Consider the following 26,221-nt stretch of genomic DNA (forward strand, 5'->3'; position numbering starts at 1 on the left):
TTGCCCTCCTCCCGTGCCATTTTATGAGTCTCCAGAATCTTGAGCTCCCAAGGTTGGCAGCTTTGTGAATGTTCCATTACAACACAAATTGGTATGTTGCCTTGAGTCATACTTGCGACAACTTCCGATAATACAAACAAAATTCTGGGGCCCACTCAAGTTTGAATTATCGAGAGCCTGCTGTATAATGCATGAAATTACTAGAATAAATTGATTTCAATAATAGCATGTATGCATTTTTAATTGCCAGAACATTGTAAATTTGCCTCAAAGCAACGGCGGGGCTATATAGAAAAGCCACAGCACAAGCTTATCATCATCATCATTGTCATCAGTCTAGTTTTTAATTTTGTACACTGCGTTTCCGGTCATCTCCAACCCAGACTGTCTTGCGCTACCTGATTCCATTTTATGTCTTCAGATCTCGTAATTTTGTCGCTGCACATAACCATTTCGTGTCCTCAGCTATGCTTCCCATATCCATTTCACCACTCTGACTGTCGATTATCATAGTATTCTTAAATTGGAGCATCTCGTAACTGCGTATGCTCTGTGTGTCACCCTCACCTCTGGGGCTGAAGCAAAGGCAAATGCTGAAATAATTCACTCTAAAAGACGGGGCATGCAAACACGAACGCAAGAAAGAAGTCAAGACACCACAAACGCCGTGGTGTGTTCGCACGCCCTGTCTTTTAGAGTGAATACTTACCAACTAGCTCAGCTCTCTGTTATTTCTGCTGAAATAAGTTTGCTTTTGATGTGTGGAGGGATATTTCTACGTTGTTAAATTAGAAAAAGAAATAGTTATCCAAACGCATCCTGGAGCAATCTTGGTGGTGGCTTTCCTCGCAGGTATGCGAACATGCACAACCTGGCCCTGTTCCTCATACAATTTGTGCCAGCTGGCCTGCTCTCCATCTTTGTCAGTCCCTGGAGTGACCGGTATGGCCACAAGATACCACTTCTCGTTGCCACTTCCGGTGGCATTCCTGCAGGACCTGACCACTCTCTTCACCGTAATGTCCACCAGTGCTCCACTGTACTGCCACTGTCCTCTGTGCAATTCCTAATGGCTTCAGTGGTGGCCTCGTGTCAGTGTGTGCCTCCGTCTACAGCAATGGCACGCGGACAGCCTCTGCTGAGCTGAAGACTGTGCGTTTCGCTTTCATTATGACCTGCGTTGACACTGGGCTTTCAGCTGGGGCTGTTTGTGGGTGGACAGGTGTTCCGGGCAGCGGGGGGCAACTACACGGCAATCTATGTGACGTCGGCCGTGCTACTGGCAGTGATGTTTGTTTGGATTGGCTGGACGGTGCCGTTCAGCAGCCAGCTTCATCGCACGAGCAGGCGGGAGCTTGTGCGGGACCTGATGCGGCTGGACAACCTGCGCGAAGGTGGACGGGCGGTGTTCCGCCAACGCCCGGGCTACAACCGGGCCAAACTGCTCCTACTCATGATCTCCATCTGGTTCATTCTCTTCAACAGTGAAAGTGAGTGCCTTCTTCTTTGGAACAAGCATTTTGATGATCTCGTATGATAAGTGTAAATGATACAACAGTTGCAATAATTCAATTTTTCTGTTAGCCTGGTCCCGACCAAAGGTTTAGGCCACACACCCAGGCTATCTTAAGCTCATAAAAACTGAGTGGGTATTAGATATTCAGATTCATTAGAATCATGTAAATACTATTAAATGAAGCAGCGATATGCAAATGCGTGATATTTTTCAGCCTCTTCTTTTATCTTTTATGATGCATAATTCGATATATTTCAATGAAACCATAAAGATTGAATTGATGGAACTTAGCTACACCGCATCCTGAGAATACCAAAGCAGTGTGGTAGCCAACAGATAATTGTAGAAGGTGCTATTCATGTGAAATTTGTGACTGCACATTGTACTGTATCTGCCGCGTTTCGTTGTCGTCGGCACGGCCTTCGGCGCTGGCTGTGAGGGCACAGTTGGCGCCATTTAACTCAGATCTTTTGAGACAGCAGAGCGTAAAATAAAACAAGTCTCAAGATAAAAACGAACGTGCGCGCAAAACACTTTACCGCAGACGCATTCGACAGAATGGCGGCGATAGCAGCGCAGCGCGGGGATACAGGAACCGGAATGTAGGATGTTTGCAATGTCGATACGATTTCCCACAGTTGACCAGTGCCTCCAAGATTGGTATTTACAATTGCGCATCTCTGAGGCATAAAGTAGCGATCGAAATAAAGCCTCATAGATCACCAATTAGCTTTCGTTTTGACCTCTGAGGCCATACTTTGTATGGTACGGGGTGCCGGAGGAGCTGGCTGGCGATTTGGCGTGCGCGACAGTCTCGGACAGGGTCTGGATTATCGGATGTAGATCTTGCAGCTGTCCAAAATATCAGTCGTCTTTACACATTACTTCTATGGGATCATCGGCGGTGCCGCGCGACTGTCCGAATTACCGAGCAAGTCCGAATTATCGGTGTCCGATTTATCGGTTGGCGACTTAGATATCTAGCAGCAAATGAGTAAAGAGGGCTTTTCGTCCTCGGGGGTGAAAGATAGATAGAAGCAATACTTCTTTGCAGACTAGTTGGTTCATACTTGTAAACTCGACTTGCTGCGCAACCAGCAGGAAAGAAGGAGGGAGACAGGAAAGAGCGCAGAAAAAGTGACCTCTTTCCTGTCTCCTTCTTTCCTGCTGGTTGCGTAGCAAGTCGAGTTTACAAGAATGATAGATACAAGATAGAAGGAATACACACCACACAGTTCCGTCTCGCAACTAACTTTATTAGAAAGAACGCAGACTGTTTTCAAACCATGACCAAGTACCATGTGTTCTTACATCATTGACAGCCAAAAATGTGCACTTGCAAAGATAACAAAAACTTACAAAAGATTAAAACAGTGATCAAAATCTTTAGTAATCTTTGCAAATGCACAGGGTCCGTAGTCTGAGCTGAGCCTGAGCTGAGCTGAGCATGATAGTCTGAGCTGAGCAGCCCTGCTGCTAAGCTCAGACTATCACGAGTAAGATTGGGAGACCCAACTCGCTGAGATACAGGACATCTCAGCTGTCTCCTAGGTGACAGGTGCGGGAGCGGCCACAGCCCACTCCATTTGAAAGAAGTCAATCAAGTTGTTATCTTCTTCTTCATCATGAAATTTTGACAAGAATGTCTAATAAAAGACAGCTGGCAGCCGCAATCATTGCAATGAGGTGATAATTAACTGTCTCTAGGTTGCTTTTGAACCTCGTTTGAACGCTCACACGTGTGGTCATTAATGCACTGCCCTATTTGACCAACATCGAAATGCCAATGTTATAGAGAAATCTAGTAAACAACACCATCACAATAATCAACAAACTGCTGCCTGTGCTTCTTATTAGAACTTTTTATGTCCTCAGTCTCCTGATTGAATTGTTGGCACAGGCTACCTATCTTATTTCGGGCAGTGAAAAACAGCCTAACACCTGCCCTGCTAAGCACCTTTTTGAAATTATGTGCGATCTAATGCACATAATCTCTACAGTTTGCTGCAAGTTATTCTCTGATTGAGAGGCTCCTGATTGCTTTGTCCTGAAGCCTGCTGTGAGGCTTTCGGCGATGCTAGTCAAAAGCATTAATGGTTGTTAGTAGGTGCCTTGGTATGTGTCCTCTCTTTGGGCTGCCGTTTAACACTGTTTCTTCTGCTTGTAATTATGAACCAACCAGCCCAAATGTGCACCCTACTGCAATGTCGACACGATCGCGTAAAGCAAGCAAGGCTGACGGACATAACGTTTCCTCATGCAACCCGGTAATTGTGCCATTCTTCCCTGAGCATTTCTTTGGGATTTCTGAAGCTGAGCTGCAGCAAGTTTTTCTTATTATTTAGAAGGCACCTTTTCGGGTCACCAGAGTGCTGCATTGGCAACATGTCTCTTGCCAGTCAGGGTCCTTCTTTCCAGTTCTCTTAGCAGTGTTATTCTTGAATGCTCACAGCTGTGGTCTGTTAGACGTGATTGAAGCACGCAGGAGCATTAGACGAGTCTACACTGTCGGCAGCCGGGAGGGGAAGGCGACTGGCCATGCTCTACTCAACACAGTCATAACAAATGTCAGTTATAACAGTGCGATTTCCGTGGCACCTGAACATTGTTATAAGGGGGTTTGAGTATAGAGGTATTTTGCTAATTTCAATTTAAGTCAAGATGCCTCCTTATCTTAATTCAGAAAAGCAAACTACGTTATTTAGGGCTCTCTAAGGCTAGCCACAATTTATTCCTTTGTCCCAAGTGTCTATGTAACACAAACACTGAAGCATTGAAAACATATGGTACACTTTTGCAAAGCTCACATTTTCAGTGGTGCTTTTTGAAAGAAACCTTTCATTCTGCACAGGCCCTTGAGTGTGTGACTTTCCCTCACGTGCAGCGGCGCGCAACATCAATTATTTCTACACGGAGACCCGCTTCGACTGGAGTCCCGTCAAATTCTCCAACGTGACGGCGTTCTTTGGCCTGGTGCAACTGCTGGCCACAGCCGTGTGCGTGGTGGTGCTCAGTCGGCTACTGCAGGTCCGGGATCTTGTGCTGGCCTGTCTCGGAGTGGTCGCCTTTGCTCTGCAGAATGCCCTCAAGGGCATCTCCACACACGAATGGATGTACTACCTCAGTGAGTCTTTTTTTCTCTGCGTTCTTTTAAGTGCAGAGCACTTTAGGAGGCCATGCTGTCGTAGGCTGCTGTCATCGTAGCTTGGCGTAATGCAGGGAAAGCATAGCCATCAGAGCGCGCCAAAGAGAAGTCTTCTTCCTCTTGTTCTTTGAGCGCCCTGATGATTACGTTAACGTGGGCACAACAACATATACCATAGCCAACTGTAACATATTGAGCATGCGCTCGCGCCAAGGTGAAGTCTTCTTCCCCTTGTTCGAGTGCTGGCAAAACTTCGTATAAAAATTGAAAAAGAGGAAGCAAGCGAGAAATAGAAAGAGAGAGAAAAAAATTTAAGGAAGAATAGGAAAGAAAATAGAAAGAAATAGAAATAAAGAAAAAGAAAGACACAGAAAAGACTGGAAAACAGAAAAAGAAAGAAAGAGAGGAGGAAAAAAAGAGAAAATCGAAGAGAGACAAAGAAGGCTGCCCTGCTCTGCACTTCCTTCAGGCTTGACACTACTAGTGTGAAGATGCCTTAATTTTTTTACCAATAACTTTGTGTGGGTGTCGCGTGGAGGCAGCTCACTGCAATATTAAATTTTTCAGTGTGTCATACTCTGCGGCCAAGAAAACATGCGTTTCTTGCTGTGTGGCTTCGCGTGGGAGCGAGTTGCTGAGTCAGTAGAAGTGCATTCCGGAAGTTTATCGTTTGGTAACACAAACCAGGCTGCTGCAATAAAAGAAGGCAACTACATCACTAACACCTCTCATGTATCTTCATAACTAGCCCGTATGTCAGTGCAAAAAAAAAAAACAAACATACGAGTTATAGTTTGCCGCAGTCGCATTTGAGAAGCAAGGTTTGAGGTCTCATTTCTCCACGTTGTCAGTTTAGGTTTTTTCCAGAGAATTTCTCCTAAGGCATAAGAAGTAAAAGATAAGCAAAAGAAAAGGGCATCGTAAGGGTGCATGCAGCCCTTTGTGATGCAGTGCACTTTTTGTTTGTGGTCGGGAAATAACTTCAGGACGGGGGTACTGTACAACCTTCCTTTGTAATGTGACAGTGTATAAATAGGGCAGACCGGAAGGTGTGTAAATGCTAGATTAAAAGAACATGAGGCCACCACACGTGCTGATGGCCTATCACATATAGCTGTGCACTGCAAGGAGTGCGGTGCATTCCTCAATTCAGCAAAACTAACATCATCGCCAGGAATCATTACCAGACAACTCGCGCGATAATTGAGACTTTGCACATTCGTAATAACAAAGATTCGTGTATCAGTGTTTCATCTATCGCACCGCTGCAAAGAGAAATTTTGTATTTGAATAGGCAAATTGGATATCTTATGCATCTTTGAAATGGGCAGCAAAAGACGAGGACACGAGACAAAGTACAACACACCACGCAGCGCCTTCTCACAACTAACTTTATTAGAAATAACACTCACCATTTAAACCTTGACCAAGTAGCACGTGCTCTTACATCACTGATGGCCAAAACGAGAAGGAAGAAACGTGCTCCTGCAAAGATTAGAAACGGTTACGAAAACGGTGATCACATGTACACTTTCTTACCACGTAATCAAACAATTGAGGAAAGAAATTTCATCATCATGCATGTGATCATCGTTTTTGTAACCATTTCTAATCTTTGCATGAGCACATGTTTTTTCCTTCTCTTTTGGCCATCAGTGATGTAAGAGCACATGGTACTTTGATCAAGGTTTACGGTAAACAGTGAGTGTTATTTATAATAAAGTTAGTTGTGAGAAGGCACTGTGTGGTGTGTTGTACTTTGTCTCATGTCCTCGTTTTTCATTCCCATTTCAAAGATGTACTATAACCAATTCCAACTTGCCCAAATGTCAATTCTTCTGCGGTACATTTGATATCTTTATTGTTTCTTTTGTTTTTTTATGCCGTGTGTGACCATGTGTGGGTATAAAAATGTGTGTCGAAGTGAATAAAGATTAGTTGAGAGTCCAGCACTTGTCTTTGTGTCTTCATAATCATGAACCCATAGCAACTCGCCCAACTACCAGTGCTGCATAGAGGTACCCTTTAACTATTTTAAATATGAAATGTAATCGTGCAGTTTTATTCCTCTCTGGGTGGGTTTTAGACCAGCTTTTGCCAGCAATTGGCACCCTGTCGTAGTGATTAAGCATAAATGTCATCACCTTGTTTTGAACTCTTTTCAAGATAAGTCAAGGGGTCCCAAACAATATTAGCATACTCAAGAAAGTTCGAAGTTTTGCTCACTATAAACTTTCTCTTGCATGAAGAATGGGGAACAGGGTAATCTAGTTATTGCTTTGCTAGTGATTTTGGTTATGTGATAATTTCATCGCAAATCACAGCAAATGTGAAGTGAAATGTGAAAAGAATCGATAATAAACAGTGCGGGCAAGGGTTGTTGTCCTATGCCCTGCTCTCAACACACTTGCTGTCCTTGCAGGTTATGTCCTTGGGGCCCCTGGTGGAGCAGCAGGCATCGGGATATCATCCTATGCCTCCAAACTCATTAGCCCTCACGAAGCCAGTGAGTGCCACAGTGTTCCATTATCACTCTCCTAAGCACACTTCATGTAACAGCAGTTTGTGCTCTAAAGGGGACACTGCAGCTGCGACACAAGCTCCACAATCTTTCTTTTCTTCCTCTCGTCGTCTTTGGGCTTTGGCAAAACCTTGAGATGCCTGTCACTGAATGTTTGCACGTTGCTATGTTGGCCGTGGATTATACTAGCTTTAGCGATGTGCGAATATTCGAGTTTCGAATTTGAATTGAATAATACCTAATCGAATAATTCGATTCGACTTTCGAAATAGCTAGTACAGTTGAACCCCTTTATAAGAGGCACGCATGGGGGAGAAATTCTTGCCTGTTATATGAGGCGTCTCTTATAAGCAGGGTACTAAGTTATGCATTTTCCTATCAACCCTTACTTTCATGTAGCACACTGGTGTCTCTTATACCCCACGTGTCTCTTATATCAGTGCCTCTTATAAAGGGGTTCAACTGTATTCAAAGTTTTGAATAATTCAACAGGGCGAATATCTAAGACGCAACAAAGGCCAGTGGTGAACCTTGGTAAGGTTGGGGTGGCTAAAACTAACGCTAACGTTGTAAGAGTGTGTGTTTTGTTGAAACTTTCACCGACATCCTGGTTCAAAAGCGAGCACATGTTTATTTTATTCATTTATTTATTCATTTATTCATAATACCTCAAAGGTCCCACATGGGACATTACATGAGGGGTGGGCGAACGAAAAAACTGGCGGGTCAGGTTAGGTTTCATGTCTTGAAAGATGGTCTTCAATGGCAGCTTTGAATTGAGCAATGTCGGTGATGAGGGCAATATCGGATGGACGGGCATTCCATTCTCCGGCAGTATGCAGCAAAAATGAACGTTTTAAAGGAGATTATGTCATTTCCGCACGTCACGGCTCCAGCAAAGAAGGCCAGGGAACATTCTAGGAGACTGTGGAACAGCTAGCGTCAATAAATAACAAGCACACTGAGCTCAGACTTTGTAGTCAAGAAGTTCAAAAATAATTCAATGAGCCCCTGATCTCAAGAAAGGATGATACTTTGAAATACTGGAAAGAGCATGGAACTGCACTTTATCCAGGTATCTCCAAAATTGCTTTGCGATATTTTCTCATCCCTGCTACTGAGGTGGCAGTGTGCTCATGTTTCACACTTCAGGAACTTCAGGAAACACCGTAACATCACAGCAAGAGAACCTGAAGCCTGGTCATGTGGAACAGCTTGTGTTTCGGCATGACAATCTGCAGTCTTTACGTAGCAGTTACTCACTGCGTTATGTGCTCGAGGACATGAGCAGAATTCATTTTTTTTTTCTTTCTTTCAATTTTCAGTAAAATCTTTTGTATTCAATATTCAGTTTGATATTTTTGGCCGCTATTTGGCACTATTCGATTTGAAATGAAATTTCACTATTTGCACACCCCTAATTAGCTCCCTTCCCAGCTTCTGGAGGTAAAGCGCTGCACTTGGCAAGCCTTCGTGTTGCTCACAACACCTTTGAAGTGCTGTTAGATACTAGTGGCATACAAAACAACAAGCACCGTAGATGCTGCCACGGAAATCCAACTCGGTACTCCGCGCGGAGTCAGTGTGGGAGAGCGACAGTGATTATGAAAGCATTGTGACAGAGAGTTCAGTGCAATTTATAGCCGCAACTGCGTGAGAAACGACATCCGGCTGCAGAACGGAACATAATCCGTTTTTTTTTTTTTTTTTTCATTTTCCTGTGCTGCCCTCTGTCGTGTTGGTAGGGCCGGGACGACCGGGTATTGCCAGAGACAAAGTTTCTGAAATGAAGAGAAGTTTTGCAACTTTTCTGCTAGGGGAAGGGCGCATGGGCCGTGGTATCGTGAAAAAGGCAGATTGAACAAAGGAAATGATAATTGCAGCGTATGACAGTTGGTAATACCATGTTGGCCGCTTTGCGGGAGTGCATCTGCATTGTGTCTCTTCTTTACAGTGAAGGATTTATTTTGGGGACCTTAGAAAGTTGTCCTTAGTGACCAAGTGCCTCTGGTAACCATACAGGGCAGAAGTTCAGGATGCATGAAGCAGTGAATATTATTGAACACAGGGTGTCGACGAGTGGTCTTGTCTTCTTCAGTGCAGCAGATGATTTCCTTAGCTGTGCGTATCTGCGTGCTTTGCTCACTCGCCCCCGACCACAAAAGGGGAGAGACGGAAAGTGCAGGAAAAAAAAGGATTAGGGGGAGGGTATATTCAGGCAGCCTGGCTTGTCAGAGTGGATGGGGAATGGCGTATACATCACCAAAGGAAAGAAAACCAGTGGAGGTGGGTGCACGCTTCCTGCAGGGGTTTTTCTTGTTCGTGTTCAAAGCACAGGGTTGGGGGCATTCCATGAATCATCTGGGGTTCAGAAAAAACTAAAAACGCCATTGTATTCACGGTCAGAGCGGTTAAAAATGCGTAGTAAAAGGGTTAATTTTCACCAGTTGTCATTTTACCGTATTGGACAGATTCAAGAGCTACCTGTGAAACGTTTATACCTATTAGCTGGTGTTTGATAACTTGTGAATAACATACAACTTTTTATATTTTCTGTCTCTCAGGGACCAGAAGTTTGACTTATGTAAAGTTTGATATCATCTAAGTTGTGACCTGCCACATTAAAATGCTGTGCCACTGCTTTCAGGAATTTCTTCGCCATGTTCGCGCGATGCCTATTTAATCTAAGATTAACAGGCGGTCCTGTTTCGCCAATGTGCTGTTCATGACAAAGTGAACATTCGAGCCTGAGCGTATGAAGTAGTGCTGGTAAAACTAGATTTTATATGATGGACGTAATCACTTCCGGCGCTCTTAACTGTAATGTCATCTTGAAGGTGTTTGCTAGTCTTATATCTTGGACGAGAACAAGGTGTTATGTGGGCAATAGAATAAGGGTTTACTTTTGCTTGCAAAAACATGTCTTCACAACCTGTGTTCAAGAATATTTATCTCTTGTAACCATGTCTCTTGTGTGATGTTTTTGATGTGGCGAACATAGGAAAACCAACCAAACCATTTTCAGATGCCTCCTATAACCAAGTGTCTCTTGTAGCGAGATTTTACTGTAGTACAACTTAGATTTTCTAGTGTTCAATTTCCATCTCCATTAAGGAGAGCACAACCATTCCTGCCTTGGCTGTCAGCTTGACTCCTTCAGGTTTGCAATTCGCACTGCAAGAGCTGCCTTGTTCATAAGAAAGTTGCCCTTTCCTCGGCTCAAGTATCAGTGCATAAAACCTCAGCTCATGTCTATTTCCACACGTTTGACCTTCACAGCTTGAGATGAGGGAAATGCACAGGAGTTGGCTCTAGAACTTGACATAGTGCAAACAGAACACAAGATCACAGATTGAACAAAAGATGTTTCTGTGCTTTGGGTTCGCAGGTGTAAATGTTGTTGAAGCATTACTTCTCCATCCACCTTAAGAGCATGAATTTGTTCGTGCAATCAGAAGAAAGAGGTACAGTCTGCGTGTTGTTCCTACATGCAGCCAAGGTGTTCTCCTTCTGGACGACGTGTGAATCGCTCGTGCCCGCATTTGGAGACATCTTCTCTTCACTGGTGTTCAATGCCGCCCTGAGCTACCAGCCGGGACTGCCGTTCCTCATCGGTGCCGCCCTGCAGCTGTTCCCGTTGGCTGCGCTAATGTGAGTATGGCCTCTAGAGACATTGACTTCACGTTGAAACCTCGTGAATTTGGCCCCATTAGTTCAGAAATTCAGTCACTTAACATCATATACAGCCACTTAACATCATTATTGATCACATCCTTTACCATGACCATGCGCTCTCTTGGCCACCATTGGACCTTGCGCCATGAATACCACATATCTCTCGATCTCTTCTCTCGTGTCCATGCTTATATCCCTACCTTCTTTTATGATGAATTAGCTCAACTTCCTGTCATTCTAAGCTTTATCAGACGTTCTGGAGCTATACGTGTTCACCTTGTTAGTTGCATAAAAGATTCATGCTAGGGCAGATTCAGTCGAATCTCAGGTAATTCGAACTCTGAGGGTATTGAAAATCTGAAGTAGAGCACCAATGTCGGGCTAGTTGGTTTAAATTCATAATGACGACTAAAACTGCGCTAAAAACACAAAGACAAAGACGAGGAAAACGGGACTCGTGCAGTTTCGTCCTGCCTCCGGGATTCTTCTCAGACTCTGCACGTCTAGCATCCCTAGTGGCATTATGTGTCTTTAAAGCCAGGATTTCAGCTTGGCATTTGAGCAAGGAACCATCGCCTCGGAAACGCAGGCTCTATTTGGTTTTCTTCAACCATCCGTGGGCCATGCACGAAGGGTGAATCGCATCATCCGGTCAGAATGGTGGAGGCAAGCACTCTTCTTTCAGGACTGCCTGTATGTGGCTTGTGGCAAGTGTGACGAGGATCTGCAGCGTCGTGACAGGGACTTTAAGGACTGGAAACGTGCAGCAGCAAAAGCTACGGAACTTCTCTGGGCGTCTACTTTCCCTCGTCTGCCCAGAAAAAGGAAAGACACTGCGCAAGTGCTGTTTTCCTCGTCTTTGTCTTTGTGTTTTTAGCGCAGTTCTAGTCGTCATTATGGATTGAAGATCTGTTCGAAGTGACTGGAGTTCAAACTAGTGAGGATCCCTTTGATTAACGTTACAAGATGGAACCCTACTATGTAGCACCCGTTATATTCCTGGGTGCTACGTCTTCTTGGCTGCTAACTCGTTTTCAGCCAGTCCCGGCATAGCTCCCATGGGATCCAATGCATTGAGAACCCTGCTGTTACGTTGCGACTGAAAGGGTGTGAAATGTCACGAACGAGCGCTTTGAGCTGTCCCCAGTGGCAATGGAGAGGGGCCATGAGAGGGGCCACTCTCAGTTGCTTCTGAAGTGACTTCTCAATTCTTGCAGCGTACGTGAGAAATTCAATAACTGTCTTCAGTGGGTTGCATACCAGTCCTGCAAACAGTTCCTGTTTCGCTCCCTGCGTAAGGAAGCAAACATTTTTCACCTCTTTCATGGCAGCTTCAGCTTGGTGGAAAAGTGGAGTCATGTCTTCTTTGGGCTTTGGTGCATTCTTGTTCCCATTGTGGGCTTGGTTCACGGCTTTTCGAGGGCATCGGGGAGATGAAGGAACCAGCACCTCCACCAAGAAGTGTCATGTGGTCGGGATGGTGAAGAAGGTGGCAGTCAGGCTGTTGGAGACAAAACTCTTTATTGGGTGAACTTGTGCCCACGAAATGAAATGTCAAAGTGCAAGCATGTACACTGATAGCAGCGTCACAGTCGTCAGCCATCATTAACCCTTTACGGTCCATTGTCGGCCCCTGCCGGACAACGCAACACGGCCACAACAGTCCGTGGTCGGGCACTGCTGGACAAGTCCTTTCGTGGTTGATTCACGCGCGCATGTTCTCACTACATTATGTGCCATTTGTAAAAGAGTAAGTAAGCTTCTTTCGAGCTTTGAGTCTTTTGCTTTCGGACCAGAATGGATGGAAGGTGGGAAAGGGTTTCGGACTGCAAAGGGTTAATCTGATTGTCGGCAGAACGCGTTGTCTTTTATACATGATTTTTCACTGCTCTTCGCGTTAGCTCTAGAATAATCTTGACTGCTCATGTTGTGGATGCAATCTTATCAGAATACTCCAAAACAATGGAGAAGTTTCCCAAACAATGCGGCACGGCCTATGCCAAGCAATGGTAACAGCTTTTTATAGGTGAAGCTGCAATAAATAAAATAAAGAGTTAAGCGCACGTGGCACTAGTAATGCTAGCGGTGTACTCTGCGAGTCTTAAAGAGGCTTTGTCAGGGCCTTAAGTTTTCATGAAGACTGTTATGCACATCGGAATGCCTTGACCGAGCAACAGTTCATTCCTGCATGGTTTCAGACTCTGCTTGCGAATGCCTCATGCCGACCCGGAAGACGAGGATGAGGCCATGATCGAGACCGAACGAGACAGCTCCATAAACCAACTGCCACACTCACTTTAAAGGAATGACACTTTCGGCTGTCGCAGAACCAAACCATCATGGGACGTGTCTTCTGAATGCCGAGTGCTGCCTGGCATTCCAGAAGTCAGCACCACCTGAAGCTCGTTGCTCGATGGCTGCAGTGGCTCCAACTGTGTCACCTGAGCCGTTGCGCTTCTGTTACAGATGGCTTGACACCAGGTCTGCAAATGTCTTAGCAGTTAAGGTGTTCAACTTCTATCTGGCATCTTGAAGAAGCCGGAACACTGTGCTCTGTATGCACACTAAATAACTCAATAGTAGGGCTGTGCGAATGCTCAAATGGTGTTGTAGGCACGCGTACTGTGCGCCGTCAGTGTGAACCCCAGGTAGTCGAAATTATCTCCACTACGGTGTGCCTCATAATCATATTGTGGTTTCATCATGTAATACCCCGGAAATTATATTTAATTATCAAATAGCATTATAATATTTGATTTGAATTGAATAGCTTCTAGTATTTGTACTGCAGTATTTTGGAATAGTTTTCGAGTATATACTTCCAATTGTCAATTGTGTTGTCAACAGCCTGACTATGCTCACTGCAGGGCAAGGGCCTGTTCTGTTTTTTAAGCTTCGTTGTAACGCGGCAATGGGCAGGGACACCAGAAAGAACGTACGACACACAGCGCTAACTTGCAACAAATGTTCATTTTCACTTTCCAGCAGCATTTGCATACTCAAACCTCAATATAACGAACACGGATATCACGAATCATCGGTTTTAGCGAAGCAAGTGAAGAATACCGTATTTACTCGCATAATTTGCGCACTTTTTTTTGCGAATTTGAAGCTCCGAAAAGGGGGTGCGCAAATTACGCGGAGATTTCGCGAGCACATCTGAAATAACGCACAATGTATAGTCCTAACACACACAATATAATACATTAAAGAAGAAAATAAATTATAGCGCAAACGAAGGGTTTTTAACAGAATTAGCACGTACTTTAACCAGCCAGATTCGGTCATGCACGGTCTAGTAAGAATCACTGGCTGAGAAGTCCGACTGAGAATCATCGCCGCGGCCGCTGTCACCGCCCTCCCAAAGTGCGTCGTCCTTGGTTCTGTCGAGTGCGTTGAGGCGATCTTCTTGAAGCTCTTCGCAACAATGCTGGGAGTAACGAGGTGCCACGGCACGGTGATACCGGTGGGCCTAAGCTCTCGCACATATTTGAAAAGGTCTTCAACGGTAGGAAACTTTCCATGCTTCGGTCCTCGGAACGGTCTCCTTCCCGGTCTTGTATTAAAAAGCGAACTCTTCTGCGGCACGGTTCCCGTTTCCTTAGGCAAATTCTATAACAGTGAGCTTGAATTTTGCCGAATAGTTATTGTAGCCCAGCGCAAGAGAACAGTGAAAACGCAACTGTCTGATCGCGAAACCTAAACTTCCGAAATCAACGAAGGCTGCGTCGCAGCGCGGACGCGCGGACGCAGAGGAGGAGGGTCCCTCGCACGCCTCCGATGCAGAAAGTAGTCCGTGCCGTGTCGCGTGCATGCATTCTCACGGCGGGAGAACGCTCGAACTTCCGACAACCCGTGAACACAGGTTTGAGTGTTCGGGTACGGTTAGTACGGTCTCGGCGGTTTCCGGAGAATAGAACGAAGTAATCGGAAGAAGGGACTTCGCACTCTTGTGTATGACTGCGCTCGCCTGCTCGGTGAGGGCCGTGAAGGCGCGGCCGTCCAAAGTTTCCCCGTGCGCGCGCGCCGGCGAGCTGGCTCGCGCGGGGCGGGGAGCGCAAAATATGCGAGTAAATATTTTTTTTTAGCAAAGCTGGCTAAATATTAGGGGTGCGCAAATTATGCGAGGGCGCAAATTATGCGGGTAAATACGGTAGTCTTGTCATAGATACAGTGTTACAAATATACATTTATAACGAATTTTTGTATATAACGAACCTATTTTCGTGTCAGACGTGACTTTGTTATAATGAGGTTTGAGTGTACCACTCACTGTCGTGTGACTCGTGCTCTTCATTGAAACCAAATGACCAAAAATCTGCAAACCACAAGGCACTTTTCAGATTGACCTAATCACTTAAACGAAGAATTCGCATTGTGCATAGATATCACAACTCTTTTTTGGAGACAGAAATCAATGAGTTGCTGACACATGCGTCGCCAAGTATGGCTATGTTACGTGCTTCTGTAATCAGCCGCGTCATCTGGTATTCTTGACGTTCAGTGCCTTCTTCTGCAGTCTTCTTTCACGCCGCCTTAAGGGATAAAACCCTGGGGCTCCTGGTTTCAGCTTTATATCTCAGGAACATTTCCATATGTTGTTGTGAAATGTTGCGTCCTCAATAAGAAAGCTTGTGGCCTTCACTCTGTGTTATTTTGACTTTGTAGCTTTTCTTAGTTTTATTGCGATAGCAATTATATGGACAGTCTCGGCTGGTTTTTGCCACCGCATTCATGCACCGTATATGTATAAGTATGTATATATATATAAAAGTCTCAAAGAAAAAATTCAGAAAAATGCTTTCGAAGTTAGGAATCGAACCAGCGACCTCTCACTCCGCAGCACGTGGCACTAACCACTACACCACAAGACGCAGATCCTTCAGGTAGCTAGCGGCGAGCGTTATATACACACCCTTTACCGCTGGCAGTCCTCCGAGACGGCAGGCGCTTATAAGCGTTTCTTCATTACCAGCGAGATGGCGCGAAGAGCGCAACATGCGCATTTAAAAGTCATCGGCGAGCTCGCTCACTTCTAATATTTGCGCAGGCAGGGAGAACCTTGCCCTTCCTCTGTCTGCTCGCGCAGTAGTTGCTGCCGGGGGGCAGTTGTTTCTGCAGCGTAGCAGCGCGTCCATCACGGGCCGCTTTTCTTGCTATCGCATTCATTGCTTCGCCCTTGCGGCGAAACTGTGACATTTTTTTCTTGTTGAGTACCAAATTTTAGACCGTTGTACAATGTTAATTGTACCTTTTCTCAGAAACGAAAAACAGTATGACCATGCAATTTTTCGCCCTTATTCCACATGATCTTGGCATTAATCCCTACCTATAAGAATGGACTCCTGCATTTATCTCACAAAAAAAAAAAAAAAATTTTAGTCCTTACTTGTTGCTTGCCGCGAGAGAGACATTCCAATTACCTATTTTCCGGTGTATAAGATGCACCTTTTGTCCAATATTTTCACTGGTGTGTCTTGTACAACAGTGTGTCTTATACACGCAAAAAGTAATGCGATTCTGCGAGAGCAATACATCCGTATTTAATTCATGAGTACGATAAACTGAGCGCGAGAGGATTAGTAAAATTGTATCTAATCTTGTTATAACAATGAAGCAGCTTTGGCCTTAGATGTCAGTTAGTTGCTGTTCAAGCAGTGCAGCAATCATGGAGATTGCGGACGTGCCCTCTTCTACTGTTAGAATTGTTGGTTCTTAAACGAAGCATTAAACCCACAGAACAGAGGCAATAACTAAAAAAAGGGCACCACAACGGTTCTTTGTAACATTATAGTAGCACCCACAGTATCAGTTACAAAAGCGAAAGCACCACTTCAGTATCATCATCAGTTTCCGCATGAAACGTCGCTAGAGTGTACTAGAATGGGGGAACGGGTCTACGCAGGGCTCCGCGCTGAGGCGCTTTTTTTCTGAAAATCCAGGCGGCGCCACCGTCGCCTTCACCTGAAGGTTACCATAGTTACGTCTGATCTTGCCATGGTTGCAGCAGCGACGGCAGCAGTCGCGTCTCATGCATATCCCGCAGCGTTGCAGCAGTGTTTGTGTAAAGCCGTGGATGACATCACACCATGCCTAGCGAATAATTCAACTAAAGGGAGGCACTACATTTATTGCGCTAAATACCCTGCTTGTAGCTAATAACAACCATGCTACCTTCATTTTGTTTGATTCTTTTTTTGCACCAACAAGGTTGAAAGAAAGAAGCTAGCAAACGAATGGTAAAAACAACGCACAAGCGGTGGTGCGTCACGCAGACGATGCCGCGTCGAGCAGACGACAGCTCAGCGCTCTCACAGTCAGCAAGGGCGTTGCCGACCCAACCGCCAGAGTGGACGGAGTTTCAGGTGAAGGCGACTGCAGTGCCACCACAAATTTTCAACGCTTTTTGCTTCACGCGTGCCGCTTGCCGCCCACTCCAGTGGACCCACTCTCCCATTCTAATAGAGTCTTGTAGAGGTATGGTCGCCACCATAGTAGAGGCAACGCCAACTACGTGCTTCAAGTTGCTTACAATGGCGCTTAAAAGTTACTCGGAGGCCAACAACGGCAACCCAGCGATGCTGCCAACCGAGGCGATAGAACTTTTGACAGTGCGCCGGAGGATGTTACTTCGAATACAGTGGAATAAATAGTGGTTTTCTGTGCCTTAAGACAGCTTTATATACAAGTTTTATACTGCTGACTACGTATTTTGCAATGAATGTACTCTGCATGCATCGTTGTGTTTTATCATGTTGACAGAGTTAAAAACAGATGAGTCTTATACAAAGGTGTGTGTTATATATAATTTTTTCCCGCAAAAGTCGTAAAAGTAGGGGGTGCATCTTATTCAAAGGTGCGGCTTGTACACCGGAAAATATGATAACCTTTTTTTTTCTTAAAGATAACTTAAACTGTTTTTTAGTGTTTTAGGTTCATACTATTTGGAAGGAAATTAGGTATAATCTGAGAAAATGTCAGTGCACTCGGTCGGATAGTTTTCCAGAAAAGGTACATCAAGTCTAAAAATTATGCGAAAGATTGATGGTAACAACACGCCTTTATGTTTAAAAACACGCACGGAATGTGCTTGCATCATACAGCAGTGATTATGCTTCAAAAGGATTTTGGTGGAAAATGTTGCGACCAAAACATATGAAAATGCTAGGAAGTGAATAACTGATCTAGCCATAGTTATTATAAAGAAATACATACATGCAGAAACAATGATGGAAAAGGGTTCTGCGCTCATGACGGATACGCAGTCTTTCACGCCATTTTTAAATGGCTTGGAACACTCCTACGCGTTTGCCAATGCACAGTTTTGTTCCTTTCCTGAGAGTGTGTAATATTTTTTAGTAGTAAAATAAAAAATCGCTTTTTTAGTCGATCTACCCTACCTACCATACCCCCTTAAAAATGGACCTTGACCAACCCACCTAGTCTCTCATCCTTTTGGTTTGGATAGCTTTGTTGGCTCTTGTGCGCAGAGCTTTGCAAGCCCTTTATGCTTGCATTTATTTAATCACATGTGGCATGGCTAATTGTGTGGGTTTCTTGAGATGCACGTGTTGAGTTGATGTTCGAAAATGTGGTAGTTTTGCATGCATTGGAGGCAGCAGGACATGTCACACACAATGCGTTTGCATACCATTTAGACCTGTTTAAGAGCAGCACCGAATTGAATTGCATTTCATTCTGTGGTTTTACATGCTAATACCATGATACGAGGCACTCCGTAGTGGGGAACAGAGGCTTCCCATTTGTCCAAGGTGGCAGTCTAGCCAAACATTGCATTGTACACAAATATACCAGGTCAAAGTTTGTCATGTCTGTGCAGGGTTTGTTCTAGCATTATGCTGCACGCTTAGAACAAAGTACAGCTGCTAATTGGGGCTGCTAGGGTATTTGAAGCAAGACATGTTGCGTCAAACAAAAGAAAAAAGAATGAAGGAACATTTTTTTTGCATTTTTTTTTAACCCTTTGCAGGGAACGTGCTATCCATAAACGTTCTGAGCTGTACTTAGGTTCAGTCCCTGCCCGTTTGTCTTCCTTTGTCCGAATTGGTTGAAAATACACAAAGAATTAGTTGCATGCAGTGTATTACAAACATGCACATCCATAACATTGCATGTTCACAGTTTTCAAAGCAAGCTCTACTGCTCCGGCCATGATGCGCCATTCATTGGTGACTAATGAGATGGCAAAATATTTTTTTCCGTCTTCCTGCCAGGAAATATTCGATGCCTTACTGATACTTCTGAAATTGATTTTTGATTTTTAGACAAAGCTGCCACCTTTGGTTGTCTGTAATAGGCAGCATGTCAAGTGCTGAAGCCAGAATAATTTCCTAATGGGGCAACCTTGTTGGGCTGTGATGTAATTAGTGTGTGCGGAGACAAGTGTGGTTGTCTTGCTCTACAAGTGGACAGATGATGTGTGGCCTGAATTGTGCCCCACCAGTCAGAGAAGTGCAAGCCAAACCTTATCCAAGAGGAAAGCCAGCATGGAATCAATGAAGCAAGTCACATGTATTCACATGTTATACAAGAAGTTGTCATCCACTGTTTCTGTAAGCTGGTTTGATAACAGTGAGAAACATTTCAGATTTTGCTTTGTTGTACCCAGTAATTTGTTTATTGTATTGAGCTTTCATTGTGTGTGCTTAGCAAAAGCTTGCTGAACAAGGAGTTCTTTTCTGTAATGTTTCAGCTCTCAGTTTGCACGCGGACAATATTGAAACTATGATGTATGTACATGGTTCAGCTTTGCAAAACCTGCACTACTTGGCAAGCTGCTGTTCATGTTATGATCGTCTGTTTCTGAGTGAACACCAGCATGCCGAGAGTTTCTTTGCATTCGATATCTCTTTGCTGGTTTGTGCTGTAGTCCGGACACTTCAGGATTGTACTTTGTTTGTTGCTAGTTACTGTTTCAAGAAATATTGTGGTTTGGTTATTGACTCCAAGCATCGGTGCTGGCACCATGCAAGAGAATAAGCAGTCGCAGTATTACTAAAAACTTAAGCTGTCCTATTTATGGCAAACCATTCAAGTGTCCTGCTTTTGTTAAGCATTGTTGATTGCTTTGTAATATTCCTTTAAGTTTTTCTAAGTGATCTTTTTCTTAAATTTGGGACATCTGTATTTATTTTTAAAGTAGTTTTACTTGTTATTCCCTGAAATGCCATAGATGCTTATTTATGGCCTGAAGTGAACTCTTCTGTAAGTCATACAAATAAGGCCTGTCTTGGATTCAGCCTCAACATACATGTCTTCAGATGTGTAACAAGGAATAATTTGAATGCTCATAGCCCACATACTAATTTGTTATTATTTTTTAAATATACTCTTCACACTGGTAGTCTTTCTTGCATAAATCCGAAAATGGGGTCTTGACATGGTATATAGACAAACACCGACTACAGAAGTAAATTTAGTATAATGTCAACAGGGCTGGCTGAACAGTAGTTTTGCCAGGCTGTGACACTAGCGATTCAAAAAGAGAATCTGACCATGTGGAGCCAGTGCATATCCACAATGTTGGGCACTGTCAAAGAAAGCAATAGTATTATCACCCAGCTGACATTTTTCAATGTACGTGAGCTAACTTTACAGTGATTTTTAATTTTATCACGTTCAAGCTTTCTGTGCGAAATGGTTAGCTTATATTTTCTGCAGTCAATGTTTGTCCTGATGTTTCGTTCTGTTGTGTTCCAACCTAATGGGATTTTCACATGGACCTATTTCAGAATGTTGTGGGATACATGCACTCGACATGTCAAGCACTGCCGCTTGCTGCCACAGAGCACTTCCGATCAATGCCATCACTGCTGCAGAGGCTTTTTTCAGGCCCAGTGTTGTCTACTGTAGCACGGCCACTGGATGGAAACGCGCACGGTATGAAACCGGCTTGATGGGACCAGTTACACGGGCCACCACTGCAACGCCACCGAAGGGTGTCGTGAGTGGGATCGTCTTCCTGGTGACGTGGAAAATCTTTTCAAATCCACCTAGCGTACATATCGATTAACTACGGCTCTTACTTGCAGCTATTTGCCACTTCATGCACCATTCGCTTCTCATGAAAGAAGTAATTATGGGCATATTTTGCTGATCTGGAGGTGTTAGACCTTGGCTAATGCATCAAAATTCTTTATTTGGCTGTTAGTTTGTCCCTTCAGATTTATTATTTCGTTCGGAAAAACGAATTTGAAAATTGCGGCTGCCCCTTTTCATTTAACATCAAATAAGATAAAACATTTTCCTTCCTCCAAACATGCTTATAGTACCCATATGATAAAGTATCGCATACTACAGCCACAAATTAATGCTTAGCATGTGTGCAACCATCTCACAAAAGTGTATTTGAGCCACTTAGACATTTGCCTGGCTGTAATTTTAGTTCCACGTTGAATTTCAATATTCAGCATCAAATCACGACAAAAGACACCAATTCAAGTCAATTTATTTCGTAGAAAGTCTGGGCTTCTTCCTTGCCATGATTTTTTTTCATCTCTTAACACCTTTACACGAAGCCCGTTAACTCTCCTCACAGCCTCAAAACTTTTCTTGACAGTGGTTTTTGGACCAGCTTTCAAATCCGTTCAACCGTCGCATCGCCATTGCCAGTCCAATCAAGAGAACAAAGGTCAGAGCAATTTCCTCAAAAGTATTTCACAATGTTCCTTTGAATGCTTCGGGGCTTACCTGGAGCATTCGAATGTTACTTCCTGTCTGTACCAACCATAAGACCACCTGTTTTGGTCTCTTGGTGTAAACCGATGTACTACAGGCAGTGGCAAATCTTCGTCGCTGTTTCGGTGAGAGACTCCGCGCTTGTCTTCTGGCAGTCTTCGTCGTCGTGGTTCTCTCATCTATTACTGTTTCTTTTTCTATTATATATATTGTTTACAAAAGCATGTCTGCTCTGTTGTCCTACTGTTCTGCAAGCGTCACGGATTTGCATGGTACTACATGTGTGAACATGAAAATGTGGTTATCGCTTGACCCATCGTGAAGAAACTGGGTAAGCGAATGTCAGGTGTGAATATATAGCTTGCATTGAGCTTGAGATCAATGCCATTTGATTGTTTCACTTTATTTTAGCTAAAGAAATTTGAATTGTGGCCTCTTATTGTCAGCTTGTACTTAGGTTTAGGTGCACGTTAAAGAACCCCAGGTGGTCCAAATTTCCGCAGCCCTCCATTACGGCATCCCTCATGATCATATCGTGATTTTGGGGCGTTAAACTCCAGATATATTATTATTATCTTATTGTCAGCTTCATTTTTGGAGATTTCACTACTATTCACTCCAATAATCAGCCTTATATATATGGCAACTTGTTGTCATGTCCTGTTGAGAACAGTCAAGAATTTTGCAAGCCATTTCTAATTAAGTATATTTTTCCGCAGCCCCTTCAACAAAGCTGCAAGGCATGTGCCACTATCCTATCAAACCCGCTATTATCTTGTATTGTATATCATGCAAAATTTAAAAGTAAGTTTGTCATTATATTTTGCGTTCATGAACTATGTGAACGTGCATTGTCACATGTTTCAAATAAATACTTGTCAAGCATTTTCAGCTGGGAAAGTTCAAAGGTGCTGAAGCAGCGTCACAAGAATCGAGATAACTTTGTTAAAAGTACAAGCAATGCTTGACATGCTTATAAAAATAACAGCCACTTTTGCTCACACTCATTGCACAAAATGTTGCTACTCGCATTGTGGTTTATCCTTTCAACAACAAAGCAAAGAGTTGGTCCTGCTCTGCACATAGTCAAGAACTTAAGTGGATAATGAAATAGATTGCGCGAGCGGACTAGACTTAATGCATGATATGTCATGACTACAATAGATAGGAGTGAAAAAGCCGATAGGAGCAACTAAGTGGGATCACTGTTATAAAAAAAAATAGACAGTATGTATGGAAGAAGTCATGTGACAACCACTAAGCAATTTGCTGCAGTAGCTGCCGTCATGGTGTTGTCGGCACCAATTTCCCTCTGTCCTTGCTCTGTGGCCACCTCTGCAACTGCAGCCGTCATGCCCTCTTCCACAGATGCGGCAGTCTGTGTGCGTTTCCATCCAGCAGCCGTCGTGCCTCTAGTATACTCATCAATTCACCTAACCTAATTAAAGGAATGAAAAATCTTTGAACAAGGGCTGTGACTAGAGCCAATGTTTCGACAGGTTCCTGCCTCGAAGAAGACTGGTCCCTTGGTTGAAACGTTAGCTCTAGCGACACCCGTCGTTCAAGATTTTTTCATATCTTCAAGCCTTGATCTTCTCCTCAATTCCTGCCCTGTTCCAATTAAAGGAAAGCAGGCACTGGTAAAATATTGTTTCCTTCAGGTTTATTATGCCTCTTGAGGATACTGCTCTCGTGATGTATTTTATACCACCACACTTAAGAAGACTCCTTATGGCACCACATATGCAGCTGTTTGCACGAGGCACTAATGCAAGACACGGTGTCACCCTTTTCTGGTACCACAAAAGGTAGGAGACATTCCTCAAAGAGAACAGCTCAATATGCTCTGCAGCGGAACCAATACGCTCAATGATTCTGAGTCAGACCAACTTTTCCTTCAAGTGTGCCGTTCCAGCAGTGTCGCTTTTATGGTCTTTTCTGTCATCTCCCCTCCGATCACCTTCTGCGTACAGTACAAAGGCCCATTGACTGGTTCATATTCAATTTTGTATCTGGGATAGAATGTGTGAGCATGACTGTACAAAGACCTAGAAAGTAACAGAGATGCAGCGTTTCCTTCCGTGTGATCATTCACGCACGCTTACACAATCTATTGTGATCTCTAACCCACCAACATGTTTCAGTCGTCTTTGTAACCTGTATATGCCAGGACGTCAAAAGGAGGCATTTAGCCAGGTTTCTTTCATCTAAGATCACTATTGAATGTAGGTGGTTGTGCGCCTTGGAGCATTCTGCTCTGTAGATGAGGCATGGCAGATTGTGTGCGATCACCTTCTCTGATTTTGAGTTTTTCTATGTCAGTGAGATGGGCCTTAGCAAGCACTGAGATCGGGCTAGTTGGTACTGATCCATAGCTTCTGTAAGCGCGAAAGACAGTAACAGCGGACACTTGTCCTGTGTTCTTCGTCCGTGTTATGTGTGGCTTACAGAAGCTAGAGATGGGCCTTCCAGAGTGCCTCTGACAGCATGCAAATGACCTCCGCAATTTCAAATGGACAATGGAACATTCGAAGACACATGACCACCAACTTGGAGGATGAAGGACAGCTAGTTAAATGCCCCTTTTTGGAACCCCGGCAAATACAAAATACAGAGATGAGTTTGAACCAGTCAACTCCCTCCATTGTTTACTGTAAGCTTTCATGGTGCTGCCCATCTGGAGGAAGGCAAAAGTAAAGACTATAAAAAGGACACTGCTGCTTGAAGATGGAGTCAGTATGACTCTAAATATAAGCATTGAGTTGATATCATACTGGGCTGTCTTCTTTCAAGTCAACAAGATACGTCTGTCGAATGTGTTCACCCTTGGTGACATTTTGTACTGCAAGAACTGAAGCCCCTTTGTAAGTTTTGTTTTCCCATCATTCTGCACCGCAGTTGACTTGCACAGTAATTTTAACTCTCACAATTGCAGACGTCATACATTCGGCCAGTAGTTCATTGTTTTTGAAGCTTCCTTGCCCGAACACTCCTTTCAGTTGTTCAAGCCTTCAAGGCCAGAGGAACAGAGCCAAAAGTAGTTGATGCAGTGTCGTAGGTCATACACCAAACTTCCAGTGGTACTGCTTTGCAGAAACACAATTAGAAGGAGAATATTTACATTAAAAGGGAAATGCACTTTGCCATTTCTCCCTCTAAAGAACAGACCAATAACCACCCGATGCTCGCTGATGGTTAGACATTACAGATGTGGCCAAGAGGACGTCTGAAGCTGCCAGTAGTGCAACGATCTCTCGTAGTAGGTGGAGAGCAACAGTGCCCTGTAGTAATTTTTATTCACAACTGGATGGTGTGATAAGGTTAGGAAATCTGCACTAATAAAAAACAGTGGATGGCCACTGGACATCACTTAGGCTGGTTCTGTAAGAGCTGTACTTGTTTTACGTGGTTTTTTGTTGTTCGTATATTGGTGCTGCATGAAGTGATGAGCATTTTATTTTGTGCCAGGTGAGAAAAAGAAACTTGTCAGCTGATACAAGGTGTCGAAAGGGGAAACTGCTTTTCCTTGCCAGGTTATTGAAGTGCTCGGTAGCAGTGCCAGAGTGTGGTGTCTTGAAATGCTATTTTTGAGCTTGTCTTTCTTTTTTTGGCCAGGCTTGCCAAATCAGGCCTACTTTCAGTTGATGTGATTGTGTGGTGCTGTTCTGTGTGATTTTATAGAATGATTGACTCAGCCAGCTTTAAACCCATCTTTTAAGATGGGCTTATTTCTGGTAGTTTTTATCTAGTCCTTTCTTTCCGTGCGCTCACACATTTCAAAAGAAATTTCTTTGTTATCCATGTTAATCGCCTGCCTTCAAGTGTTGATTGAGCATTTGGTGCCTGCTCCAGCGGAGCCGTTGCTGTGGTGTGCACCTGTGAATATACGGAACGAAGTGTTGTAGCAGAGCTTGTTACCCTGTACTCAAGTAACGGCTTGTATTTTTGGTTGTTCAAGAATCTAGCTCTGTAATAAAGAATAATCTGCAGTGGAGCTTCCTTTCTGTGTCACTTCAGCTGTTTTCTGCATTAAATCAACTTCCCTTACACAAAGCATCAACACCATTGGTTCACAATTGTTACGTGATTCCCGAGGCCTTTTAGGATTGGCATTTAGGCTGTCTAAGTGGGCCAGCAATAGAAGAGTGAACAACATTGTTTAATGAAAGCAGTCAGTACATACTGCAGCAGCACAGAGTGCCAAATGGGATGGGTGCTATGATAAAGGCAGGAGTCTTGTCATCGCCTCTGTTATCGATAAATTGTGTGCACACGTGCTAATACAATAGACTGGTTCAACTCTACAACAATAAGAGCCTATGGCCCACAGGATGTGAGACAAGTTTGAATGTCCATGTGGTTTGTGATAACCCCAATAATTCTACGTTGTTTTTTATTCAATCACAAAGGAATGAATTACCATAATTTTGCATCGGTGAAGGAAGGGAATTTTGAGGGCTCGTTTCTTTTTGTTTGACACAACCTTAATGAAAACCAGCAGATAATGAAACCAAGGAACTTGGAAGTTCATATGTTAAATGGACAATAAAAATTTGTCAGAGTGATAGGTCAATGCGTGAGAACGTCTAAAACGTCAATATTATCAATAGCAGTGCTCTAGTGGGACGTTTTGGAACGATCCCTATTACGTCAAGAGTCCCGAGTA

At 43.8% G+C, this 26,221-nt stretch overlaps 1 pseudogene; it reads left to right on the forward strand.

Moving 5' to 3' along the window:
* LOC119404029 (uncharacterized) overlaps positions 1–25,549 on the forward strand; it is a 43,209-nt pseudogene extending 17,660 nt beyond the window's left edge.
* Positions 25,550–26,221: the final 672 nt, after the last annotated feature.

Source organism: Rhipicephalus sanguineus, chromosome 9 (assembly GCF_013339695.2).
Source record: "Rhipicephalus sanguineus isolate Rsan-2018 chromosome 9, BIME_Rsan_1.4, whole genome shotgun sequence".
Taxonomy (NCBI): Eukaryota; Metazoa; Arthropoda; class Arachnida; order Ixodida; family Ixodidae; genus Rhipicephalus; species Rhipicephalus sanguineus.